A 15,345-nucleotide genomic window follows, 5' to 3' on the forward strand; every position below is an offset into this window, starting at 1 on the left:
TCCAAAGTTCTATATATTATAAACAAGACCAAGTATTTCAAATCTACTAAGTACAACTACAGAAAGTAACCCAAACAAAATACTTACATCAAATAAACAAAAGTAATGAATCCATAGGTACTACACAAATCGTCCAACAAATGATGTCCATTCTATTCGAACTTCGTCAATTTCTTCTTGTTTGTAGGCATTTTTTGTATTAAACTACAAAAAAAGAAAGATAATACTGATTAAGATAAGGATAAAGCATATATAAACACATAAAGGTATATGATAATACGTACAAGTTCAGTTATGGGAGCATTAGGGTTCCGCATTATTTCTCGTATATAATTTTGCAAATAGTACCCACACTCGATAGAACCTAGTTGACGAGGACACTACATATAGAAAATTTGAAAAATAACATAATTATGAGTTAACAAAAGATTTCAATGCAAATTTGAGCATATTAAAATGTAATCAAATGCAAATTTACCTTCACAAGTTTCCAAATTGTAGTACTATGACAATGTTGAATAGAGTGTTTGGCTTGCCACATTTTCAATGATCTAAATAACTTGAAACATTAGAATGACATAATTATAAAAATTATAACTATAACAGTTCAAGGCACTTACATATTTATGATTCCCTTATAATTTTCTTCAATCTTACTTCCTAGAGAGTCCAATACATAAACACAATTCTCTCGAAGATGTATAACAAACAACTTTTAGTGAAAAGTATTAATAAGCAACATGATAATATTACATTCATGGATGGACTAAAGAAACTATAAATAAGTAAAATCAAGTTAAATTGATAGCTTACCCACGGTTATGTGGGATGAGTACTACTTGTTCCAAGTTATATGTCTAACCTATTGGCTAGATGTCTAGAACAAGTTTCTTAAGACATAATTTGTGGTACAATGTTGTCAGGGTCAACCACCAAGAACTTCTTATGTGTCTCCTCCTCACATTCATTCCAAAGATACCTAAACATATAATTGTAAAACATTAAACTTTATAGTTAGCGACGTTAAGATATGAAATAAATTTAATATACTTACGCGATGCACGTGAGCATACACATATAGTCTATTTGAATAATTTCGCAGTATTGCATGATGTCATCACGTGTTAAACCAATGATCTTCTTCATTCCAAATATGTAATCACCGATATTGAATTCAATTACATCCTTGTTGTTCATTGAACACACGTCATATTGATTTAGGAGTTTAATAGTCATGTGGACATCAATATGTTCAGATGATTGTGTTCTTGGCTTGGATGTTCGAGGAGAAGGAACCTTTGACAAACAAAATTACAAACAACATTTAACAAACGAAAAGTTAAAACTTCACTCAAGTTAGAACAAGACATATATTTTTCTCCTCATTTAAAATTACTAATCGACGAGGCCATACCACAAAGCTACCAATGGTTTGATTTAATGTCTCTATCTCACCCTTCACAAGAATTAGTATCGTAGCATCTTCGCCCATGACAATGTCTACCATCACTCTGACATTGTCCACAGCTAATGGCATTCCATGAATTGTTGGACTTTGAACGTCATTATCAAATAATGTGCCAACTACAACAATGTTCTCCACCAATTTGGGTCAGTTTGAAGGGTGGGTGAATTTAGATCTGAAAGTAGTATTATTATTAATGGGAGTAGCAAAGTGCACAATAGAATTGAGAAGACAAGAAAGTAGAGACTAAAAGAGGGTGAATGGCGTGTGGAATTAGAATTTTAAAATATGCTAATTGCCATTCCATTCGGCTTCACCCTTTTGTCGACTTTGGTTAAATTCTATGCCCAAGACAAGACAAAACCATTATATGCCCAAGACAAGACAAAACCATTATATGCCCAAGACAAGACAAAACCATTATATGCCCAAGACAAGACAAAACCAACTGCTTTCATGTGTTCTAAATCCACACATCTCAATTCAATTCACCAAGCAGCAGCAACAACACTTAACCAATTCAAATGATGACTAGGACTATCGATCTAAAATCTACAGGATGAGATAGAGAGTGGGTGGAGGCGTAGGCAGCAGAACAAGATTATTTTCCTCCTTCCCTATTCAATTTCAGGTTCTTTAGTTTTTTTCCTCTTCATTTTCCATTTTCCGGATCTTCTTCTCCCTCCAACAAACAATAGTATCCCCTCCCCTTCCCTTCCCTTCCCTTCCCTTCCCTTCCCTTCCCTTCCCTTCCCTTCCCATCCCATCCCATCTAAACCCACTCCAATTTTTATTTTGTTTTTTGTTTTCATTTCACTTGTGCAACAGGGCACAACAGAGAAAGAGAAAAAAAAAACTAAAGTCATAGGTAAAATAACATAAACTCAAACCATAAGAAAATGATAAGTTACCAAACTAGAAGGAGATGAAAACGAGCTAATACTAGGGAAGAGAAGAGAAGTAGAATGGAACCTTCGATGTTGTGGCCGCCGCCTAATATATTCGCTCGTCGCTGCCGCCTACTGCCGAATTGAAGCTCGCCTTTGCCGGAAAATCACTCCTGGACTGTCGCTCACACCGTCGTTCATGGCTATTCGTTGGCCTTCCCACGTAGTGAAGCTGGGTTCACAACGATGGCAGAGAGGGTTTTGAAGTTGAAGCTGGGTTCGCAAAGGGAGGTGGGAGGCAAAAAATTATCGATTGTAAAATTTTGGGTGAAATTTTGAAGTTAGGGTTAATTAAAATCACACATTATCCATGTCGGGCCTGGCCCGCCATTAAAATTAAACTTAAAATGGCGGGCTAGGCCCGACATAGATACTTAAAAAATATATATATATTCAAATTAGCGCGTTTTTTACCTTGTCCGACATGGTTTCCTCCGTGTTTTTCTTGTCTGACACCATTTCCTCCATGTTTTTCTTGTACGACATCATTTCCTCCGTGTTTTTTTTGTCCGACATTAAAACCAAGATTTGTTGTAGTGTGAGGGTAAGTATCTTTCCAGAAGTCCATTTTAGCAGTATTTTTCCTCTTCCTTCCACTGAGGTTATTGAAGCATTTCCCATGTACAGTTTATCACTACCATCTAACTTCTCATAAATGGTGAACAATGATTTATCCCCACAAACGTGCCTAGTAGCACCAATGTCAATCCACCAACCTTTGATGTTAGAGACCATATTTACCTGAGAGATGACAACAATTCAATTGTCATCTTCCATAGTATTGGCCTGGTTGTTGGAGCTTTATCCCTTCTTGTGTCTACAGTTTGCAGCTATTGATTGCGCTTGTTTACATGCGTAAAAAGAAGGTTTTAGATGCTGTTTTTACTATGTTTTAACTTTGTTTCGGACTTTTTCTCTGTCGTTTGAGTTCCAATTCATGCAAAATTCATATATGATGGTTTGTGGTTGACTTATATTGTATTTATGACATTTTAGAACCATTTGGGAGTGCAAATTAATCAAAAGAAGCAAAAAGACGGAAAAACCTTCATTGGAGGCGCCAGACGCCTGGTAGGCTGCAGAAATCCTGGTTTTCTTCCAACTTTGTCCTTAATGAAACGCGTCTTCCAATGCGTTTTGGTGGTTCCAACCGATGCATGCGTGTAGAAGACGTGTTCCACTATCAGTTTGAGCATGATTTGGTCAGTCAAAGGAGTTGGAAATGGGTGATCCACCAGCGTTTTAGGACCTACTAACCAATTCTGCACAACTATAAATTCCAGCAGCTTCTCCACCAAATTCATCAAGCCTTGCTTCCTTCTCTTGATCATTCTTAGTGTTTCTTTGTTGCTTTCTAAGTACTTTTGAGTTGCTTTCATTAGTTGCTTTTAGTTTTTAAATCCCGAGCACTTTACATTCCTTTATTGAGCTTTGTTTTGTTTCTGTTGTTACTTAGTTATTTTCTACCTATTCAAATTTATAAAAATCCAGCACTTAGCTTATCTTTAATTTACCTTTACTTTATTTTTAGTTAAGAGAATTGTGTTTTTGGAGGAAAGAGCACGTGACACTCCCCCTTGCTTGAAAGAGAAGGGCGAAGCTCTCAATCCCGAGCAAAACTCTCCGTTAGTTAACTTTTGTTTTTCACACATGCATTTCAATTTCAACCATTTTACTTGCTGTATTTTCTTCAATATGTCTTTCTAAATTCCCGTCTCTAGCCCGGTTATGGATAGTTAGCCTTTTATTTCTAAAAAGGGTTGCTAAGAAGTAGTGTTTTTGCTTTCCACTCATTACTCAACATGTTTTCCCAAAAAGTTAGGATTTAGAGAAGGCCACTAAGTCTTAACAAGTCAATACTGAAAAGGTTGCTTATTTGCATTGTTGAGTGGCTAAACCGAGGAGAGGAGCGCCTTAGACATAAGGGTTCCGGTTAAGTAGCCTAGACATAGGACCTTAACCCGAGGTTGCGACTATTTCCATCCTAAAACTAAGATATCTCTCATAATAGACATATTAGGGAATGTCTTAGGACTTTGAACTTGCTTAGACATAAGTCAAGTGAAAAGCGTAGTCGTTGGTTCCTAAAGTAAAATGCATATCGTCCTTAGCGTATCCTTGATTCTTTGTTGGCTAACTTGAAGTAATTCGGGCTAGGTTTTACCATTATAAGACCAAATCCCAAATCCAAAACCATTATTTGTGACCACTTCCCATTTTACAAGAATCACTCATTTCAACGTTCACTATTCATTAAAACTTTAGAGTTTGGAAATTATTCAGAAGTCCTTGAGGATCGATACTTGGATACTCCATCCATTTTACATTACTCTGACAGGTGTGCGCTTGCATCTACAGAATTGTTACCACGCTTAGTGCGTGCGTTCAGCATAACCTCAGTCAGCTATATGGCCAGTCTTGCCACAAACCCAACAGATTGCACGAATGCACTTGTTATCGTCATTCCTTGGCTCAAGATTCACATTCTATGTCTTCGATTGATTCTTCTTGGGATGACGCCTTGAAGCTTCAGCAATATATGCATTAGCTTCAACTTTACATGGCTCTTTGTCTCCCTTTCTATTCTCCTCTTTAATGTGGAGTTTCACAGTAAGATTATCCATCGACAACTCCTTTCGCTTGTGTTTGAGATAACATTTGAATTCTCTCCAAGCAGAAGGCAATTTCTCAATCACATCAGTAACTTGGAATGGTTCATTAATGATCAATCTTTCACTTTGCAAATCACAATGATAATTTACAATTCTTCCAACTGTTGACCAACTTCGTATTAACCATTTTATAATCTAAGAATTTTCCAACAAGGAATTTTCTTAGTACCTTCCAGCTTATACTTATTGTCTAATGCCTCCCACAATTGCCTTTAAGTATCAAAGGCATTGCAGTAGACATTATACAAGGTGTCATCCAGGCAACTCAGAATGTACTTACGAAATAGAAAATCTGAATGAAACCACACTTGCTTGGCAGCTTCAGTTTCAGGAGTGATTGCTTCTAGCGGAGTAGTTGGGCATACCTTCTTTAGGATGTTAACAAGATTTAAGGTGGTGAGGTAGAAGATCATATTCTGTTGCCATCTTTTGAAGTTTTCTCCCTTGAACTTCTCTGGTTTCTCAACATCAGATTTGACAATAGTCGATGTCATAATCGCAGGAGCATTGGTGGAAGTTTTGCAGCCATGAGTATTTGTCTTCAGATTGTTGGGTAACTATACACTGTATATATGAACTGTGTAATACTGACAAACAGATTACAACGTAACTTGGTTACAAATGATATAAATTTGAACAACTTGATGAACACCAAAACTTGATAAAAATTGTCGAGGCACGCTTCAATAGCGTTAACGTGAAGACAATTATTCGCTCTGCACAAGTTGCTAGCAGACTACAGCGATCGTTTCAGCAGGATACAACGACTAACTCCAGTAGAACAGCAACCTCGAACTACTCGGATCTGACAGAACTCTTAAATACTTGCTCTCAATATAAACAAGAAGAAGAACTCAAAAGAAAAGAGAACTCTTGTGAGAGGAGAAACTCAAATGAGAATTGCTTGATTCCTCAAATGAACACAAGAACAACTATTTATAGTTGTTCAAAACAAGTAACATCTTACAAGTTTTTAACACATATAAAGTTACAAGTATGTAACTTTGTAACTTTAACAAAATAAAGGAAAAAACTCCTTATTTCAACATATAACTTCAATTTAAAATAAAAAGAAATAAATAACAATTGATAAACAAATCGAAACAAAATTCACAACGTATATGTAAATTAAAACTTACAACTTTAATTTCCGGATATTAAATTTGTATATATTCAATTGTTTATCAATATTTCAAAATTCGCTTTCCTTCACACTTTGAAAATCCAACAATTTAAACTTTATTTCTTTTGCAAACAAAACTGTTGTATCTCTCTTCTTCCCTACCCTTCGAAATTATAGTGATTGCAAATTGCATTCAATAAAAGCTCTATACTTTATCAACAATTTAGACTCGATCAGCGGACCCATTATCAATGTACACTCAACGGATATCTCCCTTGTATCTTTCTTCTTCTTAACTATTCTCTCTCTCTTATGATTTTTAAGAAACTCAGATTCCGTCTTTGTTTTCTTTATTGGGTAACTAAGTTTTTTTTCCCTCAAATATTTCCCACTTTCATGGGATCCTTTTCTTAAGTGGAAGGTCGAGAATCCTCTATTTTCCTGGGGTCAGAGAGAAAATCCTCTTGTTTTCATTTTCAGATTTTCTTTGAATTCTTCAGATTTTTTTTAATATCTTCTCCATGTGCAAGCGGCAACAGGAGAGTTTACAATTTCGATCTAGAAATTGTGAAATCTCCATTGTTGATGCATAAATTTGGCCTCCTGGGATTCCGCCTAATTCGCATCAATATTCTAGAATAAAGGAATCGACGAGGCTTGCAAAATAGAATAGCACTAAGACCGGTGTGGCTTCTACTATACGGGCTCCGATGCTTAAGTTAGAATTTGAATAGTTGAGTATAGAGTGTAGGGTGTTGTGAGCATACCTTTAGAGTTTGGCTTACTTCCCTATTTATAGAAGTTGAATCCTAATCTCCATAGGATTTACTGAAGTCGAACCCTAGTATCTTTAGGAGATTTATACTTCTGGGTCCATGTATTTCGTTGTGGACCTAATGACGGATGAAGGGTCGAGATCAGGCAGGATTTCAGATTGGGCTGCATAAGGATCAAGGGGAATTGAATTAGGGTTCTCGATTTTTTAGTCGAGAATGGGTCGGTGTCAAGCACTGCTCGACGCCAACCATGGGTCAGTCCGGGTTGGCCTGGGCCGACGGTCTTCGACGACTCCTCTTTTGTCACTTTGTCCGTCCTATATTTTTTGTCCCATAACAATAGCCTCACTCTCAAAATAGAAGCCAATAAGCATAAGTAAAATGCTAAGACTTTTATATTGAGAGTACTTGTCGCTCGGGCATTCCATGGGTGGCTGTATTTGTGGAATATCCCCCATACCCTTTCGTCGTGGTTAGCTATCGTCTCACAGGTCGGCCCTCTTAGCCCTCATACCCTTTTGTCATAGTTGTCTGTAGTCAAGTCTTTTGGGCTCTATCGTACAGTTAATTTTAATTATTTAGGCTTTTGTATTGAGATCTAACTTTTAGTTGCGCTAGCTGTACCACCCCTGCGTTTCCAACCTGTTTGGATTTTGCCCATGGTTTTACACTCAGGAGTTAAATCTTGGGTTTCCAACCTATTTGGCTTTTGCCAATGGTTTTATACCCTGAGCCCAGTCAATATCCTTTTGTTGTTGTCGGTTGTCGTTTCGTGGGTTGACCTTCTTAGCCTCCATACCTTTTTGTCGTAGTCGGCTGTGATCAAGTTTCTTGGCCTCTGCCATACAGTTAATTTTAACTGTTTAGGTTTTCTTTGTTCATCTTAGAATATAACTTTTAGCTGGGCCAGTGGTACCACTCTTGGGTTTCTAATTGTTCTGGCTTTTGCCTATGGTTTTATACCCTAGGGTTTACTCTTGGGTTTCTAACCTATTTGGCTTTTGCTAATGGTTTTATACCCTGAGTTTAGTTAGTACCTTTGGGTTACTAATTTATTTAGCTTCTGCCGGTTTTTTACCCTGAGTTTAATCAATACCCTTGGGTTCTAACCTATTTTGGCTTTTGCCAAATGGTTTTATACCCTGGGTTTCGCTGAATTATTTGGCATGCCTACTTTCTGTTTTAACCTTGCTGGCCTGTATGCATGCTTTTCAACACCTTTGGGATTCTCTTCCCCGGTTTCACTTATTGGCTTTTTAGCTTATCGGCCTGCTTCTAGATCTATCACAGTTCAAGTTCCTTGACCAGCTTTTGATTAGCTTATCCATGCTCCCCACTTGAGGAGTTTTTTGTTTAGAACAAAAATAAATGCTCAAGTAGTAAAAGCTAATAAAATCTCAGATGCTAGAACTTATCAGAAGTAAGTAATCGTTTTTGGAAACATAAAATCATACGTAATCTGAAACAAATGATATATACTACCTAATATGTAAGCAATAAAAACCTATTTAATCATTAAAAAGGACATTATCTTGTGGTTTCTCAAGATGACGTAGTAATATCCCCACAATACTCGTTGCTCTCCCCTGACTCTTGTTCGAGTGGGACTCTCGTTGGGGTATATCTTTTCTAGGGTCTCGTTGATTTGATTGGTCTTGAGCTTTGTCGAGATCCCATTTTGAATGGAGTAGCTCTTTTGCGCCTATATACTTTTGGGATCGAGTTAACGTTTCTGAGAAAGTTGTTGGGACCCTTTTTCTAAAAGAGAACAATAACTCTTTTTCTCTTACCCTAGATATGAAAGCAAGTAGTGATATTCTGTCAGTAAGATCTCTGACTAGTTATCTTTCCTCGTTGAAGCGAGCCACATATTCTCCAAGGTTCTCTGTCGATCTTTGTTTTATGGTAAGGGTAGGTCACAGGTCGACTCCTATCCTGTCCTCTAATGAATTGCGTGATAAAGCCAGCTCTTTGAAAGAGAAGATTGATTTTCTTCTCAATTGTCGGAACCATATACGAGTTGTGTCGATTAACATGAAAGTGAATACTCTGCACCTGATTGCCTCTGCTATTCCGTAGAGGTCCATCCATTCCCTATATGTGCACAGATGGTCGACAGGATCTGTTGAGCCGTCGTATTGCTTTAAAGTAGGGAGTCTAAATTTTGGAGGGATCTTTCCTCTCATTATCTCCTCCTCGGATGGCGAATCTGCCTGATCTATAGTTTCTTCGAGACCACATTCCCTATTCTTCCATTTTCCATTATGCTTCTATGATTCTCCTGCATGTTGATTAAGTGGTTCTTCTCTGTCGACCATGGTGTTCCCAAAACCTGGTCAGGTTTTCTGTGTCGTTAACTTCTATGGTCGTGTAGTTTCCAGATCATGTAGGCGAAGAGCTTTGTCTTTCCATGGATCTCAGATAAGTGTAGATGACCTATTTCCTGGTTGCTGAAGACTTTTGAGGAGGAGGGATATGCTCTGGTCCATCCCTGTGACCTTCTTTACTAAAGTGATCAATCTGTTCTGTTCAAGAATTTCTGTCAGTCGCTTCTCCTGTCTTAGAATATGTCGTCTTGTGTCGTCTAGGACCTCCTTAGGAAGTTGTCAATATGCCTCACCCTCGGCCATCTCGGGCAAAGACAACCTCCAAGTTGTATGGTGTTCGTCATCAGAATGTTGTGGTTTATCTCCAGAATTCATGTTGATTTGTTTCTCCTTTGGATTCTGTCTCACGCCCTATTGATTTGTTTTTCCCATAGACTTCCTCGAATCTGACCGGTGCTCGGCCAATTTGATCATCTTGGCTTGATCTTAGTCGTTCCCACCGACGGCGCCAATTGTTGATGCATAAATTTGACCTGCTGGGATTCCGCCAAATTTGCACCAATCTTCTAGAATGAAGGGATCAACGAGGCCTGCAAAACAGAATAGCACTAAGACCGGTGTGGCTTCTACCACACGGGCTCCGATGCTTAAGTTAGAATCGGAGTAGTTGAGTATAGAGTGTAGGGTGTTGTGAGTATACTTTTAGGGTTTGGCTTACTTCCCTTTTTATAGAAGTTGAATCCTAATCTCCCTAGGGTTTACAGAAGTCGAACCCTAGTATCTTTAGGATACCTGGAGATCTAGACTTCTGGACCCATGTATTTCATCGTGGACCTACTGTCGGATCAAGGGTCGAGATCAAACAGGATTTCAGATTGGGCTATAGAAGAATTGAGGAAAATTGAATTAGGGCTCTCAACTTTTTGGCTGAGAACACCTCGAAGCCAAGGAGGCGTCGAGGCTTGGTGCTCGGCACCGACCATGGGTCGGTCCGTGTTGGCCCGGACCGACGGTCTTCAGCGACTCCTCTTCTGTCGCTTTGTTCGTTTTATATTTTTTTTTCCCATAACATCCATCTTCTTCATGGACGAAAACTTTTCAAACTTCATCGCCTTCTTCGACGTTCTCTGAATCATGCAATACGAAGCTTGCAATCTCAATGCAAAAATCCAGAACTCCTTGAAAGCACAAGTTCACGAAACCATACCTAAATTACAGTGAGTTTTGCTTTCAATTTATCAAGTCTGAACTTGGATAGATTTTGTAGAAAAAGGAGGAAAAGAACGTACAAGAGAAGGAGAAGAGAGAAAAAGAAGAGATAAATGGGAGAAAGTGTTAAAAATTATATTAAATTAACAAATATCCAACTCACCTATGACACGTCAGCATTGCGTTAATGTCACTAACAGAAGTTTAACCTCAGGGACCATTTAGAACTATTTTCTAAAGGTCGGGAACTAAACTCTCACTTTTTGAAATTCAAGGACCAAATTGAAACCTATACTCAAACTAAGACTAAAAGTGTATTTTACCCTTTTTTCATTGCTTACTATATTTTTTTAAATCGAATTTACTATATTTTTTTTCCAAATTTATTGTATATTTTTTACTGTATCTCTTCCATACTATTTAAAAAAGAAAATTTTTTCATTGTTACCAAAAAAGTTCTTATATTTTTCTTCCTGCATCAAATAAAGTTTGGTATTTTTTTTTTTCACAAAGCAAAAGTACATAGGGTAGAAAGTTAGAACTTTTTTTTAAAAAAAAATATGTCATTTCGTTTATCTTTTTTCCTCGTAGTTTTTAAATACAAAAAATACATTAAATTAAAAATAAAAAAGACAAATCAATAAGAGAGATAGAATAAAAAAATGATGAAGCAACACAGAAGAGAAAAAGGAAGAAGTAAGATGTTGTGGGGGAAAGAAAAAAAAAAGGAGAGAAAATAGGAGATATGAGATATGGAGGTTATAATTAATTTACAATATAATTAAATTGATATGTACATTGAAAATTATAATTAATTTACAATTTTATAACTCCAACCGTTTATTTATGATTTTATTAGAGTACCGTTTCAATGACCTTTCATTTTTTTTTATTTATAAAAACCCTTTCAAATTCTATTAACTTATGAAATCCAATTTTTCCAATTCTATAAATTGTGGTGAGGAAGAGATAGTTCAGTGTGGTGATTGGTTCTAAATAAGTTTGGTGTGATGATTTCCACCAACAGGATGGGAATCGACGGAAGGAGGCGGAAGTTGTACAAACAAATTCAATTTCAAAATTGAATTTCTAAAATCCCGACTCCATTGTTTTCATCCTCAAAACATGGTTTCACTACTCTACAATAAGTCCTCGCAAAATTGTTGTTCTCCTTCTTTCTCATAGATTGGTTTCGAGTCAAGGCGTGCAACGACGAGAATGCATGCAGTCGAAGAAAATCAACTCATTCTTTCTCCTAGATCGGTTTCAAGTCGAGGTGTGCGACGACGAGAATTAATGTATGCAATGGAAGAAAATCAACCCAAATCCTATTTGTTTCTCGGTGATGGTTGTGAGAGTGGTAAAATGAGGAAGTAAGCTGAGGCGTGCGACGACAAAAATGCATGTAGTTGAAGAAAATCAACCCATTCTTTCTCCTATATCGGTTTCGAGTCGAGGCGTGCAACGATGAGAATGCATGCAGTGGAAGAAAATCAACCCAAATCCTATTTGAGTGATGGTCATGAGAGTGGTAAGATGAGGGAGTAAAATTAGGATTTTCAAAATATGTAACATTCTATTTAGAAAAAAAGGTCCTTCGATAATTTTTTTTAATAAAAATGTCATTAAAACAATGACATTTGATTTATTTTTAATTATGGGTAAGTTTTTTAGTTTTAAAATACATGTCAAAACTTCTAAAATTGTGATTCAAAATAATAAAATTTACTTTTAACATATTTATTCATTGTCCATCATATTTATATTTATATTTATATCTATACTAGGTTAAAAAGTATAGATGTTTGAAAAATATTTTTAGACCATATTACCCTTTTTGTTGTGTAAAATTACAAATATATCATTTTTTAGAACATCATCTTGCCCTTTGTGTTTTATGAATCACAAACCTCATTTTGATTTAACCACCTTTTATTTGTTATTCTTAGAAAATATTAATAATTAATAAATTTATATATTAATAACAACATTAATTACAAATATACAACAATTATATCAAATTTTAATTTGATGTTAAAATTAATTATTCAATATAAGAAATCAAACTAATTACTTTTACCATGAAGAGATGATAGATTACAAATTTAATATTTTACCATCGTCATTATTTTTTCGTACAACTATTATCATTAAATTGATAGAATCACTATGAATTCTAATCAATAAATTAACCTTCGGGTGTTGGTGCACTGACATGAGGCTTAAAATCCAGGTTCGAGTTCTCCTGTATCCAGAAGTCCAAAAAAAAAAAAAAAAGTTTAAGAGTCCCTAATATTTACCATAAAAAAATTTATTGCTTTTTTTAAAGCTTACAATATCGTAATAATAAACATCAAATGCTAAAAAATGAAAAGTTTTGCTTTTATTTACAGAAATGAACTATATATGATTAAATATGTTTTTGCTTTCATTTGAATTTAATAGTAGAATATCAAGAGTTTGAAAATCTCAAAAAAAAACTTCTTCCTTCTCTATAATTATTTAAATCTTAGATTATTTTATTTTTCTTTAATTAATTAATAATGTATCTCTCTAATTTAAATAAATATATATAGTGTAATTTCATATTATGAGAATAACCATTTAAATAAATAAAAACATGAGAATAATTATACTTTTAGATTTGAAATATTAAAAGTAATAAAAATTTGTTTTTAAATTTAATTTCTTAGATTTTGAAAGGATTATAATTTTGTTAAGAATATTAAAAATCAAACAAATGAGATGCAAGTGTGGAAAACGAAGTAAATGCTAGAATATGAAAAGTTTTATATTCAATTTATACAAAAATTAATTATAAAATTAAATATGTTTATCTTTAATAATATTTAATTACAGAATACCAAAGGGTTTGAAATCTCAAAATTTTATAACTTCATTTTATTCCCAATCAAATCATCACAATCTTTGATGCACTATCTACAATATTTTGAGTTTTCTTCTCTATATACTTTTTGCTCCACACAATCGTGATAGTAATTTCAATTTTTTTTTTGGAGTAATTGAACAATAATGTAGTTTAACAACCGTAGATATTTGTATCTGGAGAAGCAGTCATCATAGTTCATATATTTGCAAGAGGTAATCATATATCTCACGAAATGATTCCCTCATTTGCTATTTATGTTTAAACTCATGCATGTTTGAATATAAAATAATTATTGATTAATTTTATCTTAAATTTATGGAAAAAAAATAGTATCAACCATAATTTTATAGTAACTATTAAATAGTTACTACAAAAATTAATATAATTTAATTAAAAATAAAATACACAACGTTTTTTTTATATAAATAAGCTTTTATATAAACAAATTATATTTATCTTCAAAAATGAAATTAAAAATTTCAATTAAAAAAATATAGTAACAATGATTTTTTCTAGATACCATAAAATGATCAAGGAACTTTTAAATTCAAATAATAAATACATAAAATAATTTAAATGTTTAATAAAATACAAAATGTATTATATTATAACGATGATTTAATTCATATTGTATGTTTTGATATCGTATAATTATATATACAATTATATATATATATATATATATATATATTTAACCCATTTTACTATTAAATATTATTTTTTATTTTTTATTTTTGAAAGGTTACTAACATAAATATCAAAATAAATTACATGTATTATTAAAAATAATTTTGAATGATTATAATTAATTTAAATTGTTAATTAAAACTCAAAATAATAAATAAGTTAGTTTTAAAAAAATCATAAAAAATAAAGAAAAATAAACCCGTGCAATGCACGTGCTAATCCACCACTAGTATGTAAAAATTTCGAAACTTAAACCTATTGAGATTTTCTTATTCAATTATTGTGATAGCTTGTTCCTAACTAGGCTTTATCAGAATAAGTTTGATCCTTTTCTCTAGCTTTGTTGAACTCAAAGGAAAAGGAAAAAAAGGGAAAAAGAAAACCAATTTCTGGATTTTGTTTTTTCTCAAATAATTGAGGACGTGATAACATTTCTATTTTTTGTTTTCCTTTTAGAAAGTGTATATATAAATATATTTTATTTCGTAAATCTACTTTTGACATCCTTTCTGAAAGAATGCTAACATATATATATATATATATATATTTTTTTTTTTATTTTGTAAAACTACTTTTGACATCCTTTCTGAAATGATAGCGAAGTCGTAAAAACTAAAACAATTAATACTTAAAAGCTTATTGTTGAAAATTCAAGAAAGGAAAAAAAGAAAAAAACTTTTTTAAAAGAATTAAAAACTAAAAGAAAAATTATGTGTAGTGTAGATGCTTAATAACAACTTTGTTTTCAGCATTTTAGTTTTAAAAATTATGCTTCTTTAATATTTTCTTACCATTTACCATTTAAATTTAGCATGTTTTCCATATTTAAAGACACCTCTAAATTTTCAGCCAAATTTAAATAATAAAAACAAAATCTTAAAAAGTATGTTTATTTTTACAATTTATCTTCATTTTTCATTTTCTGTTTTTAAAATGTATACTTATTTTTTACAATTTCATTAATTAGTTTTTCACCTAAAGATGGATTTGAAAAATTTTTAAAAACAAAAACATACTTTTGCAAATAGCTTTTTTATTTTTCAAAATTTGACCTAGATTTTGAAAATATTTTTAAAAACTACATAGCAAAACAAATGAACACATAGGTAAATTATCAAAAAAAAAAAAAAAAACACATAGGTGAAAGTAATATTTCTCGTTCTGATTCCATAAAATTTCTACTAAACAACATCAAATTAATGTCATTCTCATTCTGATTGGTTTCATTTCGATTAATTTTCATTTTGAT

Source organism: Momordica charantia (assembly GCF_013281855.1).
Source record: "Momordica charantia cultivar OHB3-1 chromosome 4 unlocalized genomic scaffold, Mcharantia_2.0 BLBB01000004.1, whole genome shotgun sequence".
Taxonomy (NCBI): Eukaryota; Viridiplantae; Streptophyta; class Magnoliopsida; order Cucurbitales; family Cucurbitaceae; genus Momordica; species Momordica charantia.